This window comes from Lissotriton vulgaris, chromosome 1_1 (genome assembly GCF_964263255.1).
Source record: "Lissotriton vulgaris chromosome 1_1, aLisVul1.2, whole genome shotgun sequence".
Classification (NCBI taxonomy): domain Eukaryota; kingdom Metazoa; phylum Chordata; class Amphibia; order Caudata; family Salamandridae; genus Lissotriton; species Lissotriton vulgaris.
The window spans coordinates 1,633,332,205-1,633,349,793 of NC_141685.1; positions in this window are offsets into that span (position 1 = coordinate 1,633,332,205).

Here is a 17,589-nt window from a genome sequence, read left to right on the forward strand (position 1 = left end):
GTGGTGTAGTAGGAGTAGTAGGTGGAGTAGGAGTAGTAGGTGGTGTAGGAGGAGTAGTAGGTGGTGGAGTAGGAGTAGTAAGTGGTGTAGTAGTAGTAGTTGTAGGTGGTGGAGTAGGAGTAGTAGGAATAGTAGGCGGTGGAGTACTAGGAGTAGTAGGTGGTGTAGTAGGAGTAGTAGGTGGTGTAGTAGGTGGTGGAGTAGGAGCAGTAGGTGGAGGAGTAGGAGTAGGTGGTGGAGTTGTAGTAGTAGGAGTAGTAGGTGGTGGAGTAGGAGGAATAGGTGGTGGAGTAGTAGGAGTAGTTGGTGGAGTAGGAGTAGTAGGTGGTGGGGTAGGAGTAGTAGGTGGTGGAGTAGGAGTAGTAGGTGGTGGAGTAGGAGTAGTAGGTGGTGGAGTAGGAGTAGTAATAGTAGGTGGTGGAGTAGTAGTAGGTGGTGGAGTAGTAGTAGTAGGTGGTGGAGTAGGAGTAGGTGGAGTAGGAGTAGTAGGTGATGGAGTAGTAGTAGTAGTAGGAGGAGGAGGAGTAGTAGTAGGTGGTGGAGTAGTAGGAGGAGTTGGTGGAGTAGGAGTAGTAGTTGGAGTATGAGTAGTAGGTAGAGTAGTAGGTGGAGTAGGAGTAGTAATAGTAGGTGGTGGAGTAGTAGTAATAGTAGGTGGAGTAGTAGTAGGTGGTGGAGTAGTAGGAGTAGTAGTAGGTGGTGGAGTAGGAGTAGTAGGTGGTGGAATAGTAGGAGTAGTAGGAGTAGTAGGTGGTTTAGTAGTAGTAGGTGGTGGAGTAGGAGTAGTAGGTGGTGGAGTAGTAGGAGTAGTAGTAGTAGAAGGAGTAGGAGTAGGTGGTGTAGTAGTAGTAGTAGGTGGTGGAGTAGGAGTAGTAGTAGTAGTAGGTGGTGGAGTAGTAGGTGGTGGAGTACTAGGAGTAGGCATAGTAGTAGACGTGGTAGTAGGCGTGGTAGTAGGAGTGGCAGTAGGAGTGGCAGTAGGAGTGGCAGTAGGTGGTGGAGTAGGAGTGGGTGGTGTAGTAGGAGTAGTAGGTGGTGAAGTATGAGGAGTAGGTGGAGTAGGTGTTAGTGAAGTAGGTGGTGGAGTAGGAGTAGTAGGTGGCATAGTAGGTGGTGTAGTAGGAGGAGTGGGAGTAGGAGGTGGAGGAGTAGGAGTAGTAGGTGGTGGAGTAGGAGTAGTAGGAATAGAAGGAGTAGTAGGTGGTGGAGTAGGAGTAGTAATTAGCATTTCTTACAACGCCCTTGGACTATACCATTTCCTGCTAAAAGGCAATATTTTTTGCCATGTGTTCCCATACCTGCCGTGTCACGCAGTTTGGTGCTTACTTACCCTATATGTTAAACAAGCATTTGCAATGCAATAGGTCTTGCAGATAGGCAAGTTTGAGCTATTGGTTTTGTAAATGTATATGCTTTTTATTTATATATTTAAAACCAAACCCAAAATAAAAGCCATAGCCATTTACAATACTACCCTAATCCCCCCACCTTTTATCTGCATATCTTTCCCTTCATTCTAATCTAAATACTCCATCAGTACAACACATCTTACTCACAAACATATACAATATATGTTGCCCTCTACCAAACAGATATAGTTTACGGTTAGACACAATAAGTCTGTATATATCACATTAGGCCATTTAGTACTATCTTTTTACTTGTATTTAAAATTACAAATCATTTTCATTATGTTTTACAAAATAAAAACAACACACAAAAAACAATGTCATTTACAATATCAATAGCTCTAAATAGTGTCACTGCGAGACCTATTGCATTTTTAATGCTTGTTAGTTCTGTCAGTAGAAATGTCTGGCCAGCTTGAACTACGACGGAATTACAATACCCACATACAGCTACGACTTAGGTTCCCTAAGCAAGCGCTTAGAAACCACTCGGTGATTTGCGCTATATAAATTCCTGTACATTTACATTTACTTTTACATTTAATTAAAAAAACAAGCACAATGTCCACCTTGCATTAATTAATTTGAGTTATTATTAGGCCTGAGCGTAATTTAAATTCTGAGGGCGCAATTTATGAAACTTCCAAATTTTGTGTTACGCAAAAGTCGTGAAATTTTACAAACATTTGTAAAGCACAGTTTCAAAAAAATGTCATGCGTAGAAAATGTCTTGCCAAAAGACATTTTGTGCTCGCACCAGACTTTTACTAGTATCTGTGACTTTTTAACACGAGATGTGTCCTTATGAGAAAAAAAAAACTTGTCCCGGATACCAGCAAACTACATTTTGCACTAAAAGCCTAATTTTGCCTCATACTGTGAAGTTTCCATAAAATTGTGAACAAATTATGCATGTAGTTACCATTCTGATGAACTAGCTTCCATCTTGAATTAGGGAACCGAGGGTGGTGCTCCAACTGAGACAATGGCCAAACACCACTGCCAGCTTCTTGAGCAAAGAGGCTCTCTCCAAAGTGGCCCGCCGGAGATTTGAAGAAAAGGATGCTGACAGCTGAACATTTTCTGCACTATTTAAAATTGTTTATTGCATGATTAAAAATAGGAAAAATCGATGTCTTATTCTTGTTTTAGTAAAATAATTATTTCATATCTATAATGCTAACCTTTAAGGCAAGGAACCCTTGCATGAACAAAGACTATTTTCTTTTGTATCTACAAAGGCAGGTATGTATCAATTAAAAATAATACTTAATGAACCTAACACCTGTCAGCAAAACTGACACGCCAAGGAACGGGTGGAGAAGTCCCCGCCATCCATGTGGTCCTTGGGCACAACACTCAATGCTTCTCACATAGGCTGTACACGAACACACATTCTGCCAACCATACACTGTTTCCCAGGTTTTCAGCAAATCGGACAAGGTCTCCAGGAGTTTTGGAGCACCCTAGTATGCATTGATATACAAGTGCATAAAATATTGAAATACAGAATAATATTCTGCCAGTAGATAGTTAATAACAAGCTTCCATCAAAACAGGCATGTTTTGGATACCCACCTGTCCATTACCGGCAGAAGTCCTTGCTGTGGGTCTCTGTTTAGTGACCCTTGGGCTGCCTTCGTCCTCAGAACCGTCCCTGAATCCGGTCTTCTCAGGCTCTGCGGAGACCTCCCCATATCTGTCATGCAGCGAACTTAGGCTGCCAATCAAGTTGACAGTGGTCTGCAGCACGGTGATTGTCAGCTCTCGGGATGATCCCTTTCAGAAAAAAATGATGAAGAGTTTGAACAGGGGCCGCCACTTGCCTTTATTCAGGAATGTTTAATTCAACAAGGCACTCATCACACAAGCCTAAAGAAATAAAATATATTCTGAGGTATCACCTCATCACAACCTTATAGAGAAATGTCAGAGGAGTAATTTCTAGGCAAATAAGGACAGAAGATTAATTAAGCAGGTATTAGATGGTTGCTTGTATTGCTAACAACCAGAAGGAGGTAAGTTATGGGCCCTTGTGCACTCAGGGTTGTGTTGCATATCGGTTTCTGTTTTGTAAAGTGCTGCAATGCGGCCTGATCCCTTTTTTGTGGAGGACGGATGTAACAATCTGTCACTGCCCATTCATGAGGCAGGATTCCATCTGTGAATCATTCTTAATGGCTGCAAATGTAGGGATGAAGGCCTTCGAGACACAGTACACATTCATCTTCGCAAAATGCAGACACTGGACCATCCATAAATTGAAGCAACAACAGCTACAATATTAAAATATTAAAGAATGGCACTGATGGAGAAACACTGGAAGGGATCCATGCATGCACCTGATATTCACAATGTAAAAGGTGATCCTGAAGAGAATATTTCAATTTGTGAATGGCCACAGCCAAGTTTAGGGTGTTGCTATCTGTTGGACCTGGCCCTTTTTGCAGGGTTATCCCCAAACCTTTTGCCTTATCCCTCCTATTTTTTATTGCCTGTTTTTGTTGGCTGTCGGACTCTGGGTACTATACCACTGCCTATCAGTACTAAAGTGCATATGCTCTCTGGCGTAAAGAGTAATTGTCATTGGTTATCCATGATTGCCATATTTGATTTACTAGTAAGTACTTAGTAAAAGGCACTGTGTGTGCCCAGGATCTGTAAATCAAATGCTACTAGTGGTCCTGCAGCACCCTCCTGAGTAGCCCTGTAAGCTTGTCTCTGACCTGCCACTGCAGTGTCTATGAGTACAGTTTTAAACTGCCATGTTGACCTGGCAAGTGTACCCACTTTCCAGGCCCAAACTTTCCCTTTTCTTACATGTAAGGCACCCCTAAGGAAGGCCTGAGATAGCCCCATGCGCAGGGTGCAGTGTATTTGAAATGTAGGACATGTGCTGGTGTGTTTTATATGTCCTGATAGTGAAATACTGCTAATTTCGTTTTTCATTATTGTAAGGGCTATCTTTCTCATCGGTTATTATTAGAGCTGCCTTGTAGCACCTTACAAGTGTAACTTTCAATTGGGAAAAGATAGAGATTTGGAGTTTGGGCTCCATGAGTCAGTGGCGGCTGGTGAACTTTGAAGTTGGAGAGGCAGAAGTGAAACTCCTACATTTGCCTGAACTACTGAGCACAGTTGTGCAAAGAGGGCTTTGGAAGGAAGGAAAGAGGTTGCAAGAGATGTTAAACACATCTTTTATAGATCCACCAGGCTCTCTCCCTCGCCAATACAGACAAAAGTAGCATGAAAGTTACCCAAACCATAGTTCCTAAGAGTAAGACACCCAGTAGATGAATGCACCTGAGAAACCTATTACTGTTTCTGAGTCACCCTAGTAATTATGACTGAGACACCCCAAGACCTCTCATAGAGACCCACCCACAATGAGTGCAAGTGAAACAGACAACAGTGCCTGTGGCTGAAAGTATGACTTTCAGAGGACAAAAGCATTAACATAAAATGCTGTACTCTTGCTTTATATTATGTACACCTTTTTTTACTGGCATCGTTCCAGGCATCAGAATGCAATGGGGCATACACCTCTGGATGTACATACTAGCTTGATGCACCCTGTTTCTGCTTGCAGTGAATTTTGGACTCATGAAACCAAAGGCTGCTCTGAAACCGCACTCTGCTCGGAAACCTCCACATAGATCGAGTTATCTAATGAGCAGCAGTGATACATTGCTGTAATCAAAGCCAAAAAGGATCTAATGTACCCCATGTTTGTGCTGAGCTTGGCCACATTTAAAGAAAAGCTTCAGACACTGCAGTTTAACAGATGTGCATGCTGTATAACCTGGGACAGTCACCTGACGAATTTCACTGACAGCATAGGTGTTTTTCTTTTTTGTCATATTCGATATGCTGGTATGTTCATCAGACTTGGGAGTATTTTGTCTACAAAAGGCACTGGTCTTGTGGTAATTAGCAAGCCCGGCTCAGAGATGGAAGTTCTAAACTATCCCAGGTACATGCATTAGTAGCTGATTCAGGATTTTTCACTTGCATTCTGGAACTTGTTGTCAAAGTTTTATAACAGACTAAAGTATAGGACTACAATATCAAGAATAAAGCAAGACACCTGAAATGGATGAGCATGTGTCAAAAACGTGGGAGTTTTGCTTTCAGTCACTTCCTCATGGTCTGCTTGCAGATATAATCAGGGATGGTGTACAGCATGCAGCACCATATGGGTGTAAGTAAGACCCTGCTCTTGCCTGGGAGTGCTGCACCTTTAGTCATGCTCATTACCCTGTCACTTGTTCCCTCCGAGTCCTGTTGCAATCTTACATGACGCTCAGGAAGATGATTGAAACATGGCTTTGCACCCCCACTAATACTGTTGTGGGACAAAGGCCAGGGAGGGTGCATTGTGCATACACCTTAACTGCTTCAGCACAGAGAAAGGCAGGGGGTGCACTATCAACATTTTCCTTCCAGTTCAGTTGACCAACAAATTAGAGAGTGCAAGAGCCTGTGAAAAAATGTACAACTACTCACCATGCTATATTCATCCACCATAAAGTTAAAATGTTTAAATAATGTTTCACAGAAATGAATGATGATTAGACCAGACAAGTGCCTGCCTGAGATTTGCTGAAGCTGCAGCACAATTGTCCTGAGTAATCATTTCTATGCAACATGTTTCAACCACTACACTTTGTGGTCAGTAAATATGCCCAGGAATCCTGCCTGCCAAGCAAATATCAAACTTGGAGAGTGATCCCAGCTTCTGAAGTCAATAAAGGCTTTACTTAGCGACTGTCCAGTAGCTGATTCCCCATAGAAGACCCTTCCTGAATACTAAAGCAGAAGTTCACAGCAACGAAAAAAAGAAAAAATGGTTAGCACGATGAGATTAAAAAATATGCAGATCTTTTCCCTTAGATTTTCAATTTGTCTTTAAATGCTTGCTTATGACTTTATTGGCAGAGGTAAGCCAGGAAATCAGCTTTGCCAATCATACTTGAGCGAAGGTCAAGGCAATAATGTCATAGAAGGGACAAGTTTTGGCGAAGGGAAGAGGGAAGATTTGGGCTAATGGCCAGAGATACCGACTTTGCATCTAAAGAACCAAGATTAAGTCTCAGCGTGGGTGTGCCATCCTGAGTGATTCTATGCACACCATTCAATCTGTGGCAAAAATTAGAAAAAAACGAATGTGCAATGAAATCTAGTGCTCCTGTACAGCACTCCATTGCCCATACGAGGAGTTTGTACAATACAAATTTGTAAATAAAAAAGTATTCTCTCTTTTTTGTGATTAATGGTACCTAGCACCGGAATAAACTGAACCATTAACATCCGGTCCTGAATCTTCCTCTTCCTGCAGCCTGCACTGAGTCATACTGTGGAAAACATATAATATTTTACTTGGCATAAGCTTCAGCCATTTTGGCTGTGGTGTCCATTTAAGTTTCCTCCATAATCCTTTTGTCTTTTCACTCTGCTTGTGCTATTTATTTTAGTTGACTTCCTGACTCAGCTAAAAGCAATGCACGTGCTGGGAGTTTGTAGCTAGCAGTGCACCTGTTAACTGTCAATCATTTACTACTGCCATAAGCATTTTTGCTCCCCCTCCCACTTTGCTGACCATGTAGTTTTCATATTTTGTTTGTTGATAACTATTCCTAAAATGTGTTCTTCCTATTTCTGTTCACATGCTTACGTGACACTGCACAAACCCTGTATAAAAAGGGCATTGGTTTGTGAAGCCAGTGTACTACCTCCTCCAGCACTTGAGAGTGCTGTGTGGATGTGGTCCCACTCATGAGTGATTAATAAACTTGTTATTTATTTCCTACTCCAGTGCTGATTTCTATTTTGTTGGTTTTTGTACCTGTGGACAAAAGGGTCAGCCTGCACCAGTGTCCCCCTAAAAAGGTATATTTCCACAGTTGGTGCCCGTTGTGGGGCCCCATTGTAGACTCGGTCGTCTGAAGGAGTGGTCTTGACGGAGGATTGGAATTTTGCTGAGGAAGTGCACTGCACGAAGAGAACTTTATCTTTGCTTGCCGGCGTGACTTTTCTGGTTTTCCCGATTTGACCCTCCAGGTGGTGGCCGATCTCAACTGGGGTTTTCTTTGGCGCACTTTTGTAGTGACCATTAGGTCGACCAGAGATCAGCAGGTGGGAGTTGGAGTCTTCTGTTTGGTAAGGTCGTGAAAGCGGCACTCTTGATTTGTTGAGCCTGGGCTTTTTGTTTGAATCTGTTATTCAATCTTTGCAAAGTTTGAAGGCAGGTAATGTGGAGATTTTTTTCTCCTTTTTAAATATTTCGAAGTAGTAATATTTTACACATATTTTTGAAGCATGCCTGTTCTCAGCACACTCCGTAGGTGGTGTTGCTGTTCTGGTGGTACCAAACAAAGTTTAGAAAAAAGTCAACCGGCTCCCCAAGGGGAGACACCTAATAGAGACATGTATGTCTAATATGGTATTTCTTCCATAATGTACGGTCCACTGTGGAACAAATAAAAAAAAAAGATTCTGATCTACAATGGCCAAGGAATGGGTCATTTGATTATAAAAAGGTTCAATATGTAGAACAGTATTTATTTAAAAGAAAAAGTAGACAAGATATGTTTGATTGTGTGTATATGTGGGAGAAAGAAGTACGCGAAAGAGTGAAGAGAGCAGAAGCTATAGCGGAAAAAGAACAACGAAAAACGATATATCAAAAAGCACTAGAAATAAAAAAATAAGAAAAGAAGGAAAAAATAGAAAAAGAGGATAGATAACAAGAGATAAATGGCCAGTACTCTATTAGGCGCCCTATTTATCCCATACTTAATAAACCTCAGGATAACTGCATCCTATTAGAACGCCCCCACCCCGTATACATTTCCCATTCCAAGTGCCCCATATGAGGCTTCTTACGATGAGCATTTGTCTTCAGATGACACAGAACAAGATAAACAAAATGGGCGACAGATTCGCTAAACTTTGACTTAAGTAGAAAAAGATACATTAAAAACCGCTGCTAGGGAGGAGGCTCATCGATCTCATGCTGCATCGTTCATTGTTACTATGGTTCAACAGTGGAAAAATACAGAGCAATTTTATTTTGTAGAAAAGTTTGCTTAGGATGTAATATTTGATTATAAACAAATTTATCAGTTACTAGAGCCAGCTGATATAAACACTGATTATAAACGATTATCAGATGGGACTTTCTCTTTTTTGGCCTTATCTGATATGATTAGACGAGTGGTTAAAATACGAGACTCAACATTGCATTTACGTAAGGAGCAAGAATTAGCTAGAAAATATAAAGTTGTAGAAATAGTTCAAACGCAGGCAAAAAGTAGATGCTTGGGTGGATGCAAACAAACCCAGTAGTAGTGAAATTATTATGAAACCTATGCGTGAAGCTGCACCCCTGTATGTTCCTCCGAAGGGTGCAGGAACCAATAAGGATAAAACTTCAGATGATGCAAAGGGATATTTTATATATAATCGGGTTTATACTCCTTGGAGCAGAACTGATGTGATGGCTCTTAAAGCTGCTTTGCCCGACCCCCGGAAAAATCCTGCCGCCTTCTATGAGGAGGTGGAAGGAGCCATTGGCTCCTGCACTATGACCTTGCCAGATATTGATATGTTCTTTGGACTTATTTTGCCCCCTGCTATGTGGAGAACAATACCTAAAATAGATGATAATGTAGCATATGGTGATACCTGGGAACATGTAGAAGAAATAGATGTGGAAAGGGAGCCTGCTCAGAAACCTCAGAAGGAGATATTAGATCTACCTAAAGCTATTGTGACTAAGTTAAAGACTCTCATACCCCTAAGAAAATAGATTGGACTACATTAGCGTCTTGTAAACAGAAAAAGGATGAGTTAGTTTTTGACTTCTTTTCAAGGTTTGAGTAAACATTCCATGGTTTTAGTGGTCAGTCATTGCCCGAAGTTATGGGTAAGCATTTGTTTGTTGATAAATTTGTCGCTAACATGTTACCAGAAATAGCTAGTCGCTTAAAGGCCATCAAGAGTTCTTGGACCACGTCTTCCCCAGTTTCCCTTTTGACTATGGCCCAATATTATGAGCTAGTAATCAATGAGAACTAGCTCTGGTTTAAATTTTTTGTATGTCTGCGGGTGGAGGAAGACCATTAGGTTTTATAAAGGCCCTCACCTACCAACCTAGTTGGTGGCATGCTTCATATGGCCCCACCCGAGGTACCAAATGTACCTCAGGTGTGCTTCGACGCCAGATTACTGCGGAGCGGGTTTTTTTGGTTCGTGAGGGTGCTGTGAGTGTGCTCTGAGTGAGGTTTAAAATACTGTCCTGGGTGTCCCAAAGACTGTTTTAATGGTGGGCCCCAGGCAGTCAATAAAAACAAAGGCTATCGGACGTGCACAGTAGGCTTATGGCCTCCGACATCCTGTGCGGTCAACTAGTTTCAGACAGGCCTTTTCTTTTACTGGCTTTCGTCAGGACCTTATATGTGTTGGGTGTTACAGGGGTTAGTATGAGTTTGTCAGTGCCCTGTGTGTAAAGCATGCGCTACAGTGCTTATATGTGCAAGAGGTGTTTCCTCTCGAGTTGTACACCTGATTTTAGCGAACAACTCAGCATGGAGCTCAGCCGGGGGCCAGGACCATATGCACTTGCGCGATGTCGCTGGGCCTACAATGAGGGAGATGGAGGCCCAGGGAAAGGCCCTGGACTGGTTCAACAACTATCTGAAAGATCGCTCTACCACTGTGCATCTCGGTTCTATAGCAGCTTGCAGCAGGCCAGTATGTATTGGAGTACCGCAGGGTTCTATCTTGAGCCCTATGCTTTTCAATCTTTATGTTACTCCCTTGGCCAAGATACTTAGATCTTACGGTTTCGAAACCGTATCATATGCTGATGATACCCAATTGCTGTTCACCTTCGGCCCTGACCCCGCGGATACCATCATCCGGTTAAAAAACTGCATGATCCACATCAACAGCTGGATGGGTCACAATAAACTGCAACTGAACAACAGCAAAACGGAGATCATTCTGTTTGGCAGGGCTAAAGATCATTGGTCCAGTGACTGGTGGCCCCAGGAACTGGGCCTTTGTCCGTCTCCTAAACTAACTATATGCAATTTGGGGATCACCATTAATAAAAAGCTCACGATGAAAGTTCACGTCAACCGTGTACTGGGCACCTGTTATGGCATTTTACGGCAATTGCGGAAGATGGTTACCAATTGAAACCCGTAAGTCACTGGTTCAGGGCCTAATTATGAGTCGAGTTGACTATGGTAATGCCTTATTGGATTCCATCAATAAGGACCTCTATTCTAAATTACAGACCCTTCAAAACACTGCTGCCAGATTTATTCTGGACTTACCCTTAAGATCATCTTGTCCCAACCTAAAAGCCCTTCACTGGCTTCCAATCAGGTTGAGCGGCCAATATAAAATTCTCTGCCTCACACACAAAAGTATTTATCACACAGGGCCTGGGTACCTAGGTAAAAAACTGCAAAAACATCAGCCAACCAGAATTTTGAGATCCAGTTCTAAACATCTTTTAACCCCTTTACGAACACGCACTGTGAGAAACGGTCAATCAATCAATCAATCAATCAATCAATGACACTTATAGAGCGCGCTACATACCCGTAGGGTCTCAAGGCACTGGGGGGGGGGGGGGTGCCGCTACTGCTCGAACAGCCAGGTCTTCAGCTTCTTCCTGAAGGAGAGGTGGTCTTGGGTCAGGCGCAGGTCGGGAGGGAGGGAGTTCCAGGTCTTGGCGGCCAGGTAGGAGAAGGACCTTCCTCCTGTAGTCGCTCTTCGGATGCGGGGGACGGCGGCGAGGGCGTGGCTGGCTGATCGGAGGTGGCGTTTGGGAGCGTAGAAGTTGATCCGGCTGTTGAGGTAGCTCGGGCCTTGGTCGTGTAGGGCTTTGTGTGCGTGGGTGAGGAGGCGGAAGGTGATTCTTTTGTTGACGGGGAGCCAGTGAAGGTCTCTCAGATGTCCGGAGATGTGGCTGGTTCGTGGGATGTCGAGGATGAGTCTGGCTGAGGCGTTCTGGATCCGCTGGAGTCTCTTCTGGAGCTTGGCGGTGGTACCGGCGTAGAGGGCGTTGCCGTAGTCCAGTCGGCTGGTGACGAGGGCTTGGGTGACGGTCTTCCTGGTCTCGGTGGGGATCCACCAGAAGATCTTCCGTAGCATGCGTAGGATGTTGAAGCACGCCGAGGAGACGTTGTTGACTTGCCTGGTCATGGAGAGGGAGGAGTCCAGGATGAAGCCCAGGTTGCGTGCATGGTCTGTTGGTTTGGGTGCGGTGCCCAGGGCGGGAGGCCACCAGGAGTTGTCCCAGTCGGAGGGTGAAGAGCCGAGGATGAGGACCTCCGTCTTGTCAGAGTTCAGTTTCAGGCGGCTGGTCGTCATCCACTCGGCTACCTCTTTCATCCCTTCGTGCAGGTTGGCTCTGGCGGAGGCGGGGTCGTTGGTCAGGGAGAGGATCAGCTGGGTGTCGTCGGCGTAGGAGATTATGCTGAGGTTGTGTTTGCGTGCGATTGCCGCGAGGGGGCTCATGTAGACGTTGAAGAGGGTGGGGCTCAGAGATGATCCTTGAGGGACGCCGCAGATGACTTTGGAGGCTTCTGACTTGTACGGTGGTAGGCGGACTCTCTGTGTTCTTCCGTCGAGGAAGGAGATGATCCATTCCAGCGCCTTGTCCTGGATTCCGATGTTGCTGAGGCGCTGTACTAGGGTGCGGTGGCAGACAGTGTCGAATGCCGCGGAGAGGTCTAGGAGGATGAGGGCCGCTGTTTCTCCATTGTCCATCAGGGCTCGGATGTCATCGGTGGCGGCGATGAGGGCGGTCTCGGTGCTGTGATTGGCTCGGAAGCCGGACTGTGAGGGTTCGAGGGATCCATTCGTCTCGAGGAAGGCGGCCATCTGCTTGTTGACAGTCTTCTCGATGACTTTGGCTGGAAACGGGAGGAGCGAGATGGGGCGGTAGTTCTTGAGTTCGGTGGGGTCCGCTGTTGGTTTCTTGAGTAGAGCGCTGAGTTCGGCGTGCTTCCAGCTCTCAGGGAAGGTGGCGGTGTCGAAGGATGTGTTGATGATGTCTCGCAGGTGGGGTGCGATGACAGCGTCGGCCTTGTTGAAGACGTGGTGAGGGCAGGGGTCGGTCGGTGATCCGGAGTGGATGGAGTTCATCGTGCGGATGGTGTCTTCGGTGCTGATCGGGGTCCAGGCGTGGAGGGTGGTGGTGGGGGGTGGTTGTTCGGTCATGGTGTGCGTTGGTTGGTTGTTGAAGCTGTTGTGTATGTCCGCGATCTTGTTGTGGAAGTATGAAGCGAGGGAGTTGCAGAGGTCTTGCGATGGGGTGATGTCGTTGTTTCCTGCGCTGGGGTTGGAAAGCTCTTTCACGATGTTGAAGAGTTCCTTGCAGTTGTGTGCGTTGTTGTCCAACCTGTCCTTGAATGCTGTTTTCTTGGCGGCGCGGATCAGCTGGTGGTGCTTCCGGGTGGCCAGCTTGAAGGAGGTCCTGTTGTCCGGTGTAGGTTCCCTTCTCCAGACTTTCTCGAGGGCTCGGCAGTTCTTCTTGGAGCTCTTGAGTTCGTCGGTGAACCACGGGGCTTTCTTGCTGCCGGGTCTGCTGGGCGGGGTCCTCAGCGGGGCGAGCTCGTCCGCGCAGATGCTGATCCACTTCGTGAGGTTGTCGGCGGCCTGGCTGGGGTTCGCTGAGCTGGCCGGAGGGTGCTGGCTCAGGGAGGTGGCGAGCTGGTCTGCTGTGATCTTGTTCCAGCTTCTGCGGGTGGCCTGTTGCTGGTGGTGGGTCGTCGTACTCTTGAAGGTGAAGTGGACGCAGCTGTGGTCCGTCCATTGAAGCTCTGTGGCGTGGCTGAAGTCGATGTCTGTGCTGGAAGAGAAGACTGCGTCGAGTGTGCGTCCGGCGAGGTGGGTGGGGGTGGACACCAGTTGCTTGAGTCCAAGATTGGCGAGGTTGTCGAGCAGGGTGCTGGTGTTGCGGTCGTTGTTGTTCTCCAGGTGGAAGTTGAGGTCCCCCAGGAGGATGTAGTCAGCGGAGGGGAGGGCATGCGGGCTGACGAAGTCGGCGATGTCCTCGCTGAATTGTGTGCGTGGTCCCGGAGGTCGGTAGATCAGGGTGCCTCTGAGGGTGGTGTTCGGGTTGGTGTGGATCTGGAAATGCAGGCGTTCGGCGCTGGTCAGGGTGTTGTCGGTGCTGGTCGTGAGACGGATGGTGTTCCTGTGGATGATGGCGATGCCTCCTCCCATCTGGTTGGCGTTGCGGTCCCTCCGGACGATCTTGTAGCCCTCTGGGATAGCGATGGCGCTGTCGGGAGCTGAAGAGGCGTTCATCCAGGTCTCCGTGAGGAAGGCAACGTCAGGGGCTGTGGCGTCTAGAAGGTTCCAGAGTTCGATGGCGTGTCTGTGGACGGAGCGGGTGTTGAGTAGGATGCACTTGAGGTGGGTGCTGCTGGTGTTCGGCTTGGCGGGTGCTGGTGAGAGGCAGGTTCGGATGCAGGTGAATTTGCAGGCGTGGCAGCTGAAAGGTCCGTGGGTGCGTCGTGGAGTGGCTTGGTGGCATTCTGGGAGTCGGCCGGTGTTGAGTGCGGTGAGGGTGGCGGCGGAGTACGTCAGGCGGGTGGGTCGGGGTCTTCGTGGGCCAGGGGTCCTGGCGCTGGTCGCGAGCCGGTCGCGGACGGGCGCAGACGGGCTTACCTTTGGCGCGCCTTCGGCGCACAATCGGCGCGCCCGCTGCGCTTGACCGCTGCGCGTTCGCACGGTCGCCATTTAAGGCCAAGTGCGCGGGTGGGCGGAGCAGCTGGGAGGCGGGAGCGGGGAAGGTACAGAAGAGAAAAAGGGGCGGGGAAAGCGGCGGTGGCGGGAAGGGAGAGCGGAGGGCGGCGAGGTAGGCGGACAAACAGGAAGGAAACGAAATCACAGGCACAACAAACTTAATAAAAATACAGGTACAAATGGAGGCAAAAACAGGGCAAAACAACAACTAGCAGCAGGCAGGCGATCACGGACCACGCCGAAGGGGGCGTGGTCAGCGGCAGCGAGCAGCAGCAGCGAGGAGAAGTGGCAGGGCAAAGGGGCACACGCAGCAGCTGGTGGCCGTGCAGCGCGGGGGTGTCCCACAAGTGGGTCACACTCACCTGCGTCGCACGGTCGCCATTTAAGGCCAAGTGCGCGGGTGGGCGGAGCAGCTGGGAGGCGGGAGCGGGGAGGGTACAGAAGAGAAAAAGGGGCGGGGAAAGCGGCGGTGGCGGGAAGGGAGAGCGGAGGGCGGCGAGGTAGGCGGACAAACAGGAAGGAAACGAAATCACAGGCACAACAAACTTAATAAAAATACAGGCACAAATGGAGGCAAAAACAGGGCAAAACAACAACTAGCAGCAGGCAGGCGATCACGGACCACGCCGGAGGGGGCGTGGTCAGCGGCAGCGAGCAGCGGCAGCGAGGAGAAGTGGCAGGGCAAAGGGGCACACGCAGCAGCTGGTGGCCGTGCGGCGCGGGGGTGTCCCACAACGGTGTCCGATCTTTTTTTTATCTTGCCCCTCATTTCTGGAATAAGCTTTACCCTCACATTTCAACCATTCCAGACCATTTGGGTTTCCGCAAAGAATTAAAAACCAGGCTGTTCCCTAATTAATTTGACATTAGAATCTAGGTGAGTCAATTTGTCCGCAAGCACCTTGAGACCTAACGTTGATATGCTGCACTATACAAGACTTTTTGACTTTGCATAAGTGAATAGGATGACTGCTTGAGTGAATAGGATGTGTGCTGGTGTGTAATGTCGATATAGGTGCATAAGTATATTTGATAGTGTTCTATTGATCATTAACAGCAAGTATGAGTGAATCTATAGGTAAGTGATTAGATGTGTGTGTGTAGATCTAGGAATCATGAGTGGGTTTTTAGAAACTTGTATTAGTGTGTCAATAGATTCATATATGGTACTCAGTATTTTACAGTGAGTGATGAAAGGTTATAGTAGTGTATGATGAGGTGTATCTGATTGTCACATGGATGATGTCATCAGTAATTTCATCAGTGATGTCTTTTGAGATGTCATCAGTGATGTCACTGACCATGTCATGAATGATGTAATATGTGACATCATCAGCAGTGGGTTGTGGGTGTGGGAGTTATAATAAGCAGAACTAACTATAACAGAGGAATTTCAAAGGTTTTGTACGAGTGAAATGTCCAGCTAACTATAAAACCTACGTTTTTTTCAGTGAATTTCTATGGTTTTTTAAATGCTGGACCATACTGTAGGCCTGAGCCAGTGGGCAACGCTGCCCCACAGACATGTGGCGTTGGCTTTTAGGACACTGTAGTGAGCTAATTACTAAGTGTACATGCACACAGGCTTCCGCCACTGCATTACACACAATTATGCTTCTGTTCCTTTCTATGTAAATGTTGGCATAACATATTATTATTTAACCTTCTGTATTCTCGTGCACTCCAACTCCTCTTTGAACTATGATTACCACTAACAGTTGGTAGATCGTCCTTCAAAAACAAAGGATACACTCAACTGGTGTTTTCTATTAAGCTTGAAGTAAACCTTCATTTACCTCCAGACGTTTCCACCATTAAATTATTTTTCCCTTTTCGGACACTGAATTAATTGAGACAGAATGGACGGAGCGGGTGCTCACCCCGTCATGATGCCTTGGCATTCTGACGCCTTCCATCGTGGTATCAAGACACTGTTCCCAACCGGAGACCTGCTCTCCCACCCCTCAAAGGTACCCCAGACTCGGAGCTTGCACCAACACGTCGTTGGACACACCGATGGTGGCAGGTGAGCAGTGATGCCTGGGTGCACAGGACATACAATTGAGCACAGTGCGGGGGAAGATGCTGGGGTGCAGCACCCTGGGTGCACAGGTGCAGGCAAGTGATGTTCCCGTAGCAAATAATGTAATCTCTGGCCTCATTCATATGTTTCATTTCAAGGACTTGCTGGATCACACTCTTTCTCGCGGACCCCAGCGTCCTAGACAAATGGGTGACGGGAGGTAAACACTGAGGGCTGGGTGCAGTAGGCCGACGCTCTATCTCCTCCTCCCTCTGTTCTTTTGACTCTCCCTCCCCTTCTCCCTTCCACCCACTCCCTCTCCCTCCCATTCTCACTATCTTCCTTTCATTCGGACTACCTTTCTTTTCCTCTTCCACATGGCACATATACTGTGGAGAAGTGTGGCTCACTGGTTAGAGGAGGCAGACCTGGAAGCAGAGGTCAGCCCGGGCCCAGGGTTCAATTCCCGGCTCGGCGGGGTCTTGAGTCCTAAAATGTCCATGGACTCGACAATTCTCGCTCCGGTGCCTACTCGATTCACGGCTTCACGCTCTGCGACTCTGGGCAATAGCTTGCTTAATCTCCACAAGGGCCCCTCGCGGTGGGATGCCTGGCTTTCACCTTGTGGATACCCTGCTGGGGTTATCTCACAGGGGAATACCAGGACAGGTTCCCTAAGCAAGCGCTTAGATACCGGGTCGGTGATTTGCTCTATATAAATACATGTACATTTATGTTTCATTTTTGTTTTGTACGCTGCTTCCGGAGGAGTCCCACCCACGTATTGTATGTTATACTGTTGTGTGTTCTAATAAACTTGCGTTTCCATTTATTTGTGTTGTTTTAATAAAGGTTATTTTTTTTCCAATAAATAAGTGAGTGTATAGGTCTTCTTTTTCTGACAACACTTGTCTGTAGTTTATTGTGAAAATTGTCTGTTTATAGGAGGTTATGATGGGAAACATTTGTAATTTTGCGGTGCACCTACCAAGTATAAACCAACAGACTATTACATAAATAAAGCCTGCGTAATTCTACAACTGCAAGGGTTCTATGGGTGCATCACTTTATAACACCATGAGTACTGCCCGTGTGATTACAGAACCAATAAGGCACTGCCTAGACCACTGAGGCTTCAGGGACTGCCGAGGCCCACCCTGCATATTTAAGTAAAGCCCCGGAGGGTGGCGATCCCCGGGCTTCAGTTGGCCTCGAAGCCCCCCGAGCAATTAGGAAACAATACCCGGGAAGGTGGCGGTCCCCTAGGCTGCGAAACATCTCTGTGCCCTCCTGCACCTAACTTACAAGTGACATTAAGATCCCCAGTCCTACAGAGACCCTGCAATATAATAATAGGATTGGCCATGGAACATTACCCACCAG